This window comes from Cygnus olor, chromosome 2 (genome assembly GCF_009769625.2).
Source record: "Cygnus olor isolate bCygOlo1 chromosome 2, bCygOlo1.pri.v2, whole genome shotgun sequence".
NCBI lineage: Eukaryota > Metazoa > Chordata > Aves > Anseriformes > Anatidae > Cygnus > Cygnus olor.
In genome coordinates, this window is record NC_049170.1 from 13,486,364 (window position 1) to 13,497,805 (window position 11,442).

Here is an 11,442-nt window from a genome sequence, read left to right on the forward strand (position 1 = left end):
ATCTGGAAATTTTTTGGATAACTCTATGGCTTTTGTCTACCTCCTGAGAGAGGTTTGATTCTTGATAGCAGCCCCAGATTCCTCCAGGGCAGGTACGTGAGAACTTTTGTCTCTTTTGGAGGTAGTTTCATGCCGTGTAGCCACTGCTGCCTCCTCCCAGGCATGCATTTAGAAACTTTCTGGATTACTCTTTGGCTTTTTTATAGCTCCTCAGGTTGGTTTGGTTCTGCATAGCAGCCTCACATTCCTCCAGGTCAGATAGCTGAGAATTTTCTTTTCTCACGACTCCGTGTTCCAACAGCTGATCGTGGGCCAGCTGAAAGGTGCACAAGTAGCTGGTGAGCAGGGAGTTGATTCCTGCCAGGCATTTTGCAGCGTGTTCTTTACCGAATTGCAGGGAGAGAGACTCTCATACAGCATCCAGAAGAGCTCCATGGCTGGTGTATTGACAGGAGGCCTCTTGTCTTTCTGTGGAGTAAGGAAGGAGGAATCCTTAGATTTAGAAATGGCGTCGTCTATGCCAGGGACCGAGTAAAATAGTGTTTCTTTACCTATGGATAGCAGCCCCAGATTCCTCCAGGGCAGGTACCGGAGAATTTTGTCTCTTTAGGAGGTAGGTCCATGCGTGGTAGCTACCCTTGCCTCCTCTCGGACATGCATTTAGCAACTTTTTGGATATCTCTACGGTTCTGCCTACCTCCTGAGCGAGCTTTGGTTCTGGATAGCAGCCCCAGATTCCTCCCGGGCTGGTAGCGGAGAACTTTGGTCTCTTTAGGAGGTAGGTCCATGCCTGGTAGCTACCCTTGCCTCCTCCCAGGCATGCATCTGGAAATTTTTTGGATAACTCTATGGATTTTGTCTACCCCCTGAGAGAGGTTTGGTTCTTGATAGCAGCCCCGGATTCCTCCAGGGGTGGTACCGGAGAACTTTTGTCTCTTTAGGAGGTAGGTCCATGCCTGGTAGCTACCCTTGCCTCCTCCCAGGCATGCATCTGGAAATTTTTTGGATAACTCTATGGCTTTTGTCTACCTCCTGAGAGAGGTTTGATTCTTGATAGCAGCCCCAGATTCTTCCAGGGCAGGTACGTGAGAACTTTTGTCTCTTTTGGAGGTAGTTTCATGCCTGGTAGACACCCCTGCCTCCTCCCAGGCATGCATTTAGAAACTTTCTGGATTACTCCTTGACTTTTTTATAACTCCTCAGGGTGGTTTGGTTCTGCATAGCAGCCTCACATTCCTCCAGGTCAGATAGCTGAGAATTTTCTTTTCTCACGACTCCGTGTTCCAACAGCTGATCGTGGGCCAGCTGAAAGGTGCACAAGTAGCTGGTGAGCAGGGAGTTGATTCCTGCCAGGCATTTTGCAGCGTGTTCTTTACCGAATTGCAGGGAGAGAGAAACTCATGCAGCATCCAGAAGCGCTCCAGGGCAGGTGTATTGACGAGTGCCCAGTTCCCTTTGTGTGGAGGAAGGAGGAATCCGTGGATTTAGAAATGGTGTCGTCTGTGTTAGGGACCCAGTAAAATAGTGTTTCCTTACGTCTGGGTAGTAGTCCCAGATTCGTCCACAGCAGGTACTGGAGAGCTCTTGTCCCTTTTGAAGGTAGGTGCGTGCCTGGTCGTTCCCCTTGCGTCCTCGCGAGCATGCCTTTGTAACATGTTTTGGATAAGTTTATGGCTTTTGTCTACCTCCTGAGAGAGGTTTGGTTCTGGATAGCAGCCCCAGATTCCTCCCGGGCTGGTAGCGGAGAACTTTGGTCTCTTTAGGAGGTAGTTCCATGCCCTGTAGCTACCCTTGCCTCCTCCCAGGCATGCATCTGGCAATTTTTTGGATAACTCTATGGCTTTTGTCTACCTCCTGGGAGAGGTTTGGTTCTTGATAGCAGCCCCGGACTCCTCCAGGGCTGGTACCGGAGAACTTTGGTCTCTTTAGGAGGTAGGTCCATGCCCTGTAGCTACCCTTGCCTCCTCCCAGGCATGCATCTGGAAATTTTTTGGATAACTCTATGGCTTTTGTCTACCCCCTGAGAGAGGTTTGGTTCTTGATAGCAGCCCCGGACTCCTCCAGGGCTGGTACCGGAGAACTTTGGTCTCTTTAGGAGGTAGTTGCATGCCCTGTAGCTACCCTTGCCTCCTCCCAGGCATGCATCTGGAAATTTTTTGGATAACTCTATGGCTTTTGTCTACCCCCTGAGAGAGGTTTGGTTCTTGATAGCAGCCCCGGACTCCTCCAGGGCTGGTACCGGAGAACTTTTGTCTCTTTAGGAGGTAGTTGCATGCCCTGTAGCTACCCTTGCCTCCTCCCAGGCATGCATCTGGAAATTTTTTGGATAACTCTATGGCTTTTGTCTACCTCCTGAGAGAGGTTTGGTTCTTGATAGCAGCCCCAGATTCCTCCAGGGCTGGTACGTGAGAACTTTTGTCTCTTTTGGAGGTAGGTCCATGCCTGGTAGACACCCCTGCCTCCTCCCGGGCATGCATTTAGAAACTTTCTGGATTACTCCTTGACTTTTTTATAACTCCTCAGGGTGGTTTGGTTCTGCATAGCAGCCTCACATTCCTCCAGGGCAGATAGCTGAGAATTTTCTTTTCTCACGACTCCGTGTTCCAACAGCTGATCGTGGGCCAGCTGAAAGGTGCACAAGTAGCTGGTGAGCAGGGAGTTGATTCCTGCCAGGCATTTTGCAGCGTGTTCTTTACCGAATTGCAGGGAGAGAGAAACTCATGCAGCATCCAGAAGCGCTCCAGGGCAGGTGTATTGACGAGTGCCCAGTTCCCTTTCTGTGGAGGAAGGAGGAATCCGTGGATTTAGAAATGGTGTCGTCTGTGTTAGGGACCCAGTAAAATAGTGTTTCCTTACGTCTGGGTAGTAGTCCCAGATTCGTCCACAGCAGGTACTGGAGAGCTCTTGTCCCTTTTGAAGGTAGGTGCGTGCCTGGTCGTTCCCCTTGCGTCCTCGCGAGCATGCCTTTGTAACATGTTTTGGATAAGTTTATGGCTTTTGTCTACCTCCTGAGAGAGGTTTGGTTCTGGATAGCAGCCCCAGATTCCTCCCGGGCTGGTAGCGGAGAACTTTGGTCTCTTTAGGAGGTAGGTCCATGCCTGGTAGCTACCCTTGCCTCCTCCCAGGCATGCATCTGGAAATTTTTTGGATAACTCTATGGCTTTTGTCTACCTCCTGAGAGAGGTTTGGTTCTTGATAGCAGCCCCGGATTCCTCCAGGGCTGGTACCGGAGAACTTTGGTCTCTTTAGGAGGTAGGTGCATGCCCTGTAGCTACCCTTGCCTCCTCCCAGGCATGCATCTGGAAATTTTTTGGATAACTCTATGGCTTTTGTCTACCCCCTGAGAGAGGTTTGGTTCTTGATAGCAGCCCCGGATTCCTCCAGGGCTGGTACCGGAGAACTTTTGTCTCTTTAGGAGGTAGGTCCATGCCTGGTAGCTACCCTTGCCTCCTCCCAGGCATGCATCTGGAAATTTTTTGGATAACTCTATGGCTTTTGTCTACCTCCTGAGAGAGGTTTGATTCTTGATAGCAGCCCCAGATTCTTCCAGGGCAGGTACGTGAGAACTTTTGTCTCTTTTGGAGGTAGTTTCATGCCTGGTAGACACCCCTGCCTCCTCCCAGGCATGCATTTAGAAACTTTCTGGATTACTCCTTGACTTTTTTATAACTCCTCAGGGTGGTTTGGTTCTGCATAGCAGCCTCACATTCCTCCAGGGCAGATAGCTGAGAATTTTCTTTTCTCACGACTCCGTGTTCCAACAGCTGATCGTGGGCCAGCTGAAAGGTGCACAAGTAGCTGGTGAGCAGGGAGTTGATTCCTGCCAGGCATTTTGCAGCGTGTTCTTTACCGAATTGCAGGGAGAGAGAAACTCATGCAGCATCCAGAAGCGCTCCAGGGCAGGTGTATTGACGAGTGCCCAGTTCCCTTTGTGTGGAGGAAGGAGGAATCCGTGGATTTAGAAATGGTGTCGTCTGTGTTAGGGACCCAGTAAAATAGTGTTTCCTTACGTCTGGGTAGTAGTCCCAGATTCGTCCACAGCAGGTACTGGAGAGCTCTTGTCCCTTTTGAAGGTAGGTGCGTGCCTGGTCGTTCCCCTTGCGTCCTCGCGAGCATGCCTTTGTAACATGTTTTGGATAAGTTTATGGCTTTTGTCTACCTCCTGAGAGAGGTTTGGTTCTGGATAGCAGCCCCAGATTCCTCCCGGGCTGGTAGCGGAGAACTTTGGTCTCTTTAGGAGGTAGTTGCATGCCCTGTAGCTACCCTTGCCTCCTCCCAGGCATGGCTATGGCAAGTATTTCACATGCTATCCGAGCTTTTTGTCTACCCCCTGAGAGAGGTTTGGTTCTTGATAGCAGCCCCGGATTCCTCCAGGGCTGGTACCGGAGAACTTTGGTCTCTTTAGGAGGTAGTTGCATGCCCTGTAGCTACCCTTGCCTCCTCCCAGGCATGCATCTGGAAATTTTTTGGATAACTCTATGGCTTTTGTCTACCCCCTGAGAGAGGTTTGGTTCTTGATAGCAGCCCCAGATTCTTCCAGGGCAGGTACGTGAGAACTTTTGTCTCTTTTGGAGGTAGTTTCATGCCTGGTAGACACCCCTGCCTCCTCCCGGGCATGCATTTAGAAACTTTCTGGATTACTCCTTGACTTTTTTATAACTCCTCAGGTTGGTTTGGTTCTGCATAGCAGCCTCACATTCCTCCAGGGCAGATAGCTGAGAATTTTCTTTTCTCACGACTCCGTGTTCCAACAGCTGATCGTGGGCCAGCTGAAAGGTGCACAAGTAGCTGGTGAGCAGGGAGTTGATTCCTGCCAGGCATTTTGCAGCGTGTTCTTTACCGAATTGCAGGGAGAGAGAAACTCATGCAGCATCCAGAAGCGCTCCAGGGCAGGTGTATTGACGAGTGCCCAGTTCCCTTTGTGTGGAGGAAGGAGGAATCCGTGGATTTAGAAATGGTGTCGTCTGTGTTAGGGACCCAGTAAAATAGTGTTTCCTTACGTCTGGGTAGTAGTCCCAGATTCGTCCACAGCAGGTACTGGAGAGCTCTTGTCCCTTTTGAAGGTAGGTGCGTGCCTGGTCGCTCCCCTTGCGTCCTCGCGAGCATGCCTTTGTAACATGTTTTGGATAAGTTTATGGCTTTTGTCTACCTCCTGAGAGAGGTTTGGTTCTGGATAGCAGCCCCAGATTCCTCCCGGGCTGGTAGCGGAGAACTTTGGTCTCTTTAGGAGGTAGTTGCATGCCCTGTAGCTACCCTTGCCTCCTCCCAGGCATGGCTATGGCAAGTATTTCACATGCTATCCGAGCTTTTTGTCTACCCCCTGAGAGAGGTTTGGTTCTTGATAGCAGCCCCAGATTCTTCCAGGGCAGGTACGTGAGAACTTTTGTCTCTTTTGGAGGTAGTTTCATGCCTGGTAGACACCCCTGCCTCCTCCCGGGCATGCATTTAGAAACTTTCTGGATTATTCCTTGACTTTTTTATAACTCCTCAGGGTGGTTTGGTTCTGCATAGCAGCCTCACATTCCTCCAGGTCAGATAGCTGAGAATTTTCTTTTCTCACGACTCCGTGTTCCAACAGCTGATCGTGGGCCAGCTGAAAGGTGCACAAGTAGCTGGTGAGCAGGGAGTTGATTCCTGCCAGGCATTTTGCAGCGTGTTCTTTACCGAATTGCAGGGAGAGAGAAACTCATGCAGCATCCAGAAGCGCTCCAGGGCAGGTGTATTGACGAGTGCCCAGTTCCCTTTCTGTGGAGGAAGGAGGAATCCGTGGATTTAGAAATGGTGTCGTCTGTGTTAGGGACCCAGTAAAATAGTGTTTCCTTACGTCTGGGTAGTAGTCCCAGATTCGTCCACAGCAGGTACTGGAGAGCTCTTGTCCCTTTTGAAGGTAGGTGCGTGCCTGGTCGTTCCCCTTGCGTCCTCGCGAGCATGCCTTTGTAACATGTTTGGATAAGTTTATGGCTTTTGTCTACCTCCTGAGAGAGGTTTGGTTCTGGATATCAGCCCCAGATTCCTCCCGGCCTGGTAGCGGAGAACTTTTGTCTCTTTAGGAGGTAGGTCCATGCCTGGTAGCTACCCTTGCCTCCTCCCAGGCATGCATCTGGAAATTTTTTGGATAACTCTATGGCTTTTGTCTACCTCCTGAGAGAGGTTTGGTTCTTGATAGCAGCCCCAGATTCCTCCAGGGCAGGTACGTGAGAACTTTTGTCTCTTTTGGAGGTAGTTTCATGCCTGGTAGACACCCCTGCCTCCTCCCAGGCATGCATTTAGAAACTTTCCGGATTACTCTTTGGCTTTTTTATAGCTCCTCAGGGTGGTTTGGTTCTGCATAGCAGCCTCACATTCCTCCAGGTCAGATAGCTGAGAATTTTCTTTTCTCACGACTCCGTGTTCCAACAGCTGATCGTGGGCCAGCTGAAAGGTGCACAAGTAGCTGGTGAGCAGGGAGTTGATTCCTGCCAGGCATTTTGCAGCGTGTTCTTTACCGAATTGCAGGGAGAGAGAAACTCATACAGCATCCAGAAGAGCTCCATGGCTGGTGTATTGACAGGAGGCCTCTTGTCTTTCTGTGGAGTAAGGAAGGAGGAATCCTTAGATTTAGAAATGACGTCGTCTGTGCCAAGGACCGAGTAAAATAGTGTTTCTTTACCTATGGATAGCAGCCCCAGATTCCTCCAGGGCAGGTACCGGAGAATTTTGTCTCTTTAGGAGGTAGGTCCATGCGTGGTAGCTACCCTTGCCTCCTCTCGGACATGCATTTAGCAACTTTTTGGATATCTCTACGGTTCTGCCTACCTCCTGAGCGAGCTTTGGTTCTGGATAGCAGCCCCAGATTCCTCCCGGGCTGGTAGCGGAGAACTTTGGTCTCTTTAGGAGGTAGGTCCATGCCTGGTAGCTACCCTTGCCTCCTCCCAGGCATGGCTATGGCAAGTATTTCACATGCTATCCGAGCTTTTTGTCTACCCCCTGAGAGAGGTTTGGTTCTTGATAGCAGCCCCGGATTCCTCCAGGGCTGGTAGCGGAGAACTTTGGTCTCTTTAGGAGGTAGTTGCATGCCCTGTACCTACCCTTGCCTCCTCCCAGGCATGCATCTGGAAATTTTTTGGATAACTCTATGGCTTTTGTCTACCCCCTGAGAGAGGTTTGGTTCTTGATAGCAGCCCCGGATTCCTCCAGGGCTGGTACCGGAGAACTTTTGTCTCTTTAGGAGTTAGGTCCATGCCTGGTAGCTACCCTTGCCTCCTCCCAGGCATGCATCTGGAAATTTTTTGGATAACTCTATGGCTTTTGTCTACCTCCTGAGAGAGGTTTGATTCTTGATAGCAGCCCCAGATTCTTCCAGGGCAGGTACGTGAGAACTTCTGTCTCTTTTGGAGGTAGTTTCATGCCTGGTAGACACCCCTGCCTCCTCCCAGGCATGCATTTAGAAACTTTCTGGATTACTCCTTGACTTTTTTATAACTCCTCAGGGTGGTTTGGTTCTGCATAGCAGCCTCACATTCCTCCAGGGCAGATAGCTGAGAATTTTCTTTTCTCACGACTCCGTGTTCCAACAGCTGATCGTGGGCCAGCTGAAAGGTGCACAAGTAGCTGGTGAGCAGGGAGTTGATTCCTGCCAGGCATTTTGCAGCGTGTTCTTTACCGAATTGCAGGGAGAGAGAAACTCATGCAGCATCCAGAAGCGCTCCAGGGCAGGTGTATTGACGAGTGCCCAGTTCCCTTTGTGTGGAGGAAGGAGGAATCCGTGGATTTAGAAATGGTGTCGTCTGTGTTAGGGACCCAGTAAAATAGTGTTTCCTTACGTCTGGGTAGTAGTCCCAGATTCGTCCACAGCAGGTACTGGAGAGCTCTTGTCCCTTTTGAAGGTAGGTGCGTGCCTGGTCGTTCCCCTTGCGTCCTCGCGAGCATGCCTTTGTAACATGTTTTGGATAAGTTTATGGCTTTTGTCTACCTCCTGAGAGAGGTTTGGTTCTGGATAGCAGCCCCAGATTCCTCCCGGGCTGGTAGCGGAGAACTTTGGTCCCTTTAGGAGGTAGGTCCATGCCTGGTAGCTACCCTTGCCTCCTCCCAGGCATGCATCTGGAAATTTTTTGGATAACTCTATGGCTTTTGTCTACCCCCTGAGAGAGGTTTGGTTCTTGATAGCAGCCCCGGATTCCTCCAGGGCTGGTAGCGGAGAACTTTGGTCTCTTTAGGAGGTAGTTGCATGCCCTGTAGCTACCCTTGCCTCCTCCCAGGCATGCATCTGGAAATTTTTTGGATAACTCTATGGCTTTTGTCTACCCCCTGAGAGAGGTTTGGTTCTTGATAGCAGCCCCGGACTCCTCCAGGGCTGGTGCCGGAGAACTTTGGTCTCTTTAGGAGTTAGGTCCATGCCTGGTAGCTACCCTTGCCTCCTCCCAGGCATGCATCTGGAAATTTTTTGGATAACTCTATGGCTTTTGTCTACCTCCTGAGAGAGGTTTGATTCTTGATAGCAGCCCCAGATTCTTCCAGGGCAGGTACGTGAGAACTTTTGTCTCTTTTGGAGGTAGTTTCATGCCTGGTAGACACCCCTGCCTCCTCCCAGGCATGCATTTAGAAACTTTCTGGATTACTCCTTGACTTTTTTATAACTCCTCAGGGTGGTTTGGTTCTGCATAGCAGCCTCACATTCCTCCAGGGCAGATAGCTGAGAATTTTCTTTTCTCACGACTCCGTGTTCCAACAGCTGATCGTGGGCCAGCTGAAAGGTGCACAAGTAGCTGGTGAGCAGGGAGTTGATTCCTGCCAGGCATTTTGCAGCGTGTTCTTTACCGAATTGCAGGGAGAGAGAAACTCATGCAGCATCCAGAAGCGCTCCAGGGCAGGTGTATTGACGAGTGCCCAGTTCCCTTTCTGTGGAGGAAGGAGGAATCCGTGGATTTAGAAATGGTGTCGTCTGTGTTAGGGACCCAGTAAAATAGTGTTTCCTTACGTCTGGGTAGTAGTCCCAGATTCGTCCACAGCAGGTACTGGAGAGCTCTTGTCCCTTTTGAAGGTAGGTGTGTGCCTGGTCGTTCCCCTTGTGTCCTCGCGAGCATGCCTTTGTAACATGTTTTGGGTAAGTTTATGGCTTTTGTCTACCTCCTGAGAGAGGTTTGGTTCTGGATAGCAGCCCCAGATTCCTCCCGGGCTGGTAGCGGAGAACTTTGGTCTCTTTAGGAGGTAGGTCCATGCCTGGTAGCTACCCTTGCCTCCTCCCAGGCATGCATCTGGAAATTTTTTGGATAACTCTATGGCTTTTGTCTACCCCCTGAGAGAGGTTTGGTTCTTGATAGCAGCCCCGGATTCCTCCAGGGCTGGTACCGGAGAACTTTGGTCTCTTTAGGAGGTAGTTGCATGCCCTGTAGCTACCCTTGCCTCCTCCCAGGCATGCATCTGGAAATTTTTTGGATTACTCTATGGCTTTTGTCTACCCCCTGAGAGAGGTTTGGTTCTGGATAGCAGCCCCGGACTCCTCCAGGGCTGGTACCGGAGAACTTTGGTCTCTATAGGAGGTAGTTGCATGCCCTGTAGCTACCCTTGCCTCCTCCCAGGCATGCATCTGGAAATTTTTTGGATAACTCTATGGCTTTTGTCTACCTCCTGAGAGAGGTTTGATTCTTGATAGCAGCCCCAGATTCCTCCAGGGCAGGTACGTGAGAACTTTTGTCTCTTTTGGAGGTAGTTTCATGCCTGGTAGACACCCCTGCCTCCTCCCGGGCATGCATTTAGAAACTTTCTGGATTACTCCTTGACTTTTTTATAACTCCTCAGGGTGGTTTGGTTCTGCATAGCAGCCTCACATTCCTCCAGGGCAGATAGCTGAGAATTTTCTTTTCTCACGACTCCGTGTTCCAACAGCTGATCGTGGGCCAGCTGAAAGGTGCACAAGTAGCTGGTGAGCAGGGAGTTGATTCCTGCCAGGCATTTTGCAGCGTGTTCTTTACCGAATTGCAGGGAGAGAGAAACTCATGCAGCATCCAGAAGCGCTCCAGGGCAGGTGTATTGACGAGTGCCCAGTTCCCTTTCTGTGGAGGAAGGAGGAATCCGTGGATTTAGAAATGGTGTCGTCTGTGTTAGGGACCCAGTAAAATAGTGTTTCCTTACGTCTGGGTAGTAGTCCCAGATTCGTCCACAGCAGGTACTGGAGAGCTCTTGTCCCTTTTGAAGGTAGGTGCGTGCCTGGTCGCTCCCCTTGCGTCCTCGCGAGCATGCCTTTGTAACATGTTTTGGATAAGTTTATGGCTTTTGTCTACCTCCTGAGAGAGGTTTGGTTCTGGATAGCAGCCCCGGATTCCTCCAGGGCTGGTAGCGGAGAACTTTGGTCTCTTTAGGAGGTAGGTCCATGCCCTGTAGCTACCCTTGCCTCCTCCCAGGCATGCATCTGGAAATTTTTTGGATAACTCTATGGCTTTTGTCTACCCCCTGAGAGAGGTTTGATTCTTGATAGCAGCCCCAGATTCTTCCAGGGCAGGTACGTGAGAACTTTTGTCTCTTTTGGAGGTAGTTTCATGCCTGGTAGACACCCCTGCCTCCTCCCGGGCATGCATTTAGAAACTTTCTGGATTATTCCTTGACTTTTTTATAACTCCTCAGGGTGGTTTGGTTCTGCATAGCAGCCTCACATTCCTCCAGGGCAGATAGCTGAGAATTTTCTTTTCTCACGACTCCGTGTTCCAACAGCTGATCGTGGGCCAGCTGAAAGGTGCACAAGTAGCTGGTGAGCAGGGAGTTGATTCCTGCCAGGCATTTTGCAGCGTGTTCTTTACCGAATTGCAGGGAGAGAGAAACTCATGCAGCATCCAGAAGCGCTCCAGGGCAGGTGTATTGACGAGTGCCCAGTTCCCTTTGTGTGGAGGAAGGAGGAATCCGTGGATTTAGAAATGGTGTCGTCTGTGTTAGGGACCCAGTAAAATAGTGTTTCCTTACGTCTGGGTAGTAGTCCCAGATTCGTCCACAGCAGGTACTGGAGAGCTCTTGTCCCTTTTGAAGGTAGGTGCGTGCCTGGTCGTTCCCCTTGCGTCCTCGCGAGCATGCCTTTGTAACATGTTTTGGATAAGTTTATGGCTTTTGTCTACCTCCTGAGAGAGGTTTGGTTCTGGATATCAGCCCCAGATTCCTCCCGGGCTGGTAGCGGAGAACTTTGGTCCCTTTAGGAGGTAGGTCCATGCCTGGTAGCTACCCTTGCCTCCTCCCAGGCATGCATCTGGAAATTTTTTGGATAACTCTATGGCTTTTGTCTACCTCCTGAGAGAGGTTTGGTTCTTGATAGCAGCCCCGGATTCCTCCAGGGCTGGTAGCGGAGAACTTTGGTCTCTTTAGGAATTAGTTGCATGCCCTGTAGCTACCCTTGCCTCCTCCCAGGCATGCATCTGGAAATTTTTTGGATAACTCTATGGCTTTTGTCTACCCCCTGAGAGAGGTTTGGTTCTTGATAGC

General features: G+C 50.4%; 4 long non-coding RNA genes across 4 annotated transcripts; all 4 read right to left on the reverse strand.

The window, feature by feature from the left end:
- Positions 1-2,676: 2,676 nt before the first annotated feature.
- LOC121065639 lies at positions 2,677-3,134 on the reverse strand. The gene is made up of 2 exons (XR_005817212.1): positions 2,857-3,134; positions 2,677-2,777 (listed from the first exon to the last, which is right to left on the reverse strand). It is a non-coding gene; the product is annotated as an uncharacterized LOC121065639 (long non-coding RNA).
- A 2,510-nt stretch (positions 3,135-5,644) lies between these two features.
- LOC121065643 lies at positions 5,645-6,013 on the reverse strand. The gene is made up of 2 exons (XR_005817217.1): positions 5,825-6,013; positions 5,645-5,745 (listed from the first exon to the last, which is right to left on the reverse strand). It is a non-coding gene; the product is annotated as an uncharacterized LOC121065643 (long non-coding RNA).
- Positions 6,014-8,776: 2,763 nt separating this feature from the next.
- On the reverse strand, positions 8,777-9,093 carry LOC121065648. The gene is made up of 2 exons (XR_005817222.1): positions 8,957-9,093; positions 8,777-8,877 (listed from the first exon to the last, which is right to left on the reverse strand). It is a non-coding gene; the product is annotated as an uncharacterized LOC121065648 (long non-coding RNA).
- Positions 9,094-9,930: 837 nt separating this feature from the next.
- LOC121065644 lies at positions 9,931-10,367 on the reverse strand. Its single transcript, XR_005817218.1, has 2 exons — positions 10,111-10,367; positions 9,931-10,031 (listed from the first exon to the last, which is right to left on the reverse strand). It is a non-coding gene; the product is annotated as an uncharacterized LOC121065644 (long non-coding RNA).
- Between the last annotated feature and the right edge of the window lie 1,075 nt (positions 10,368-11,442).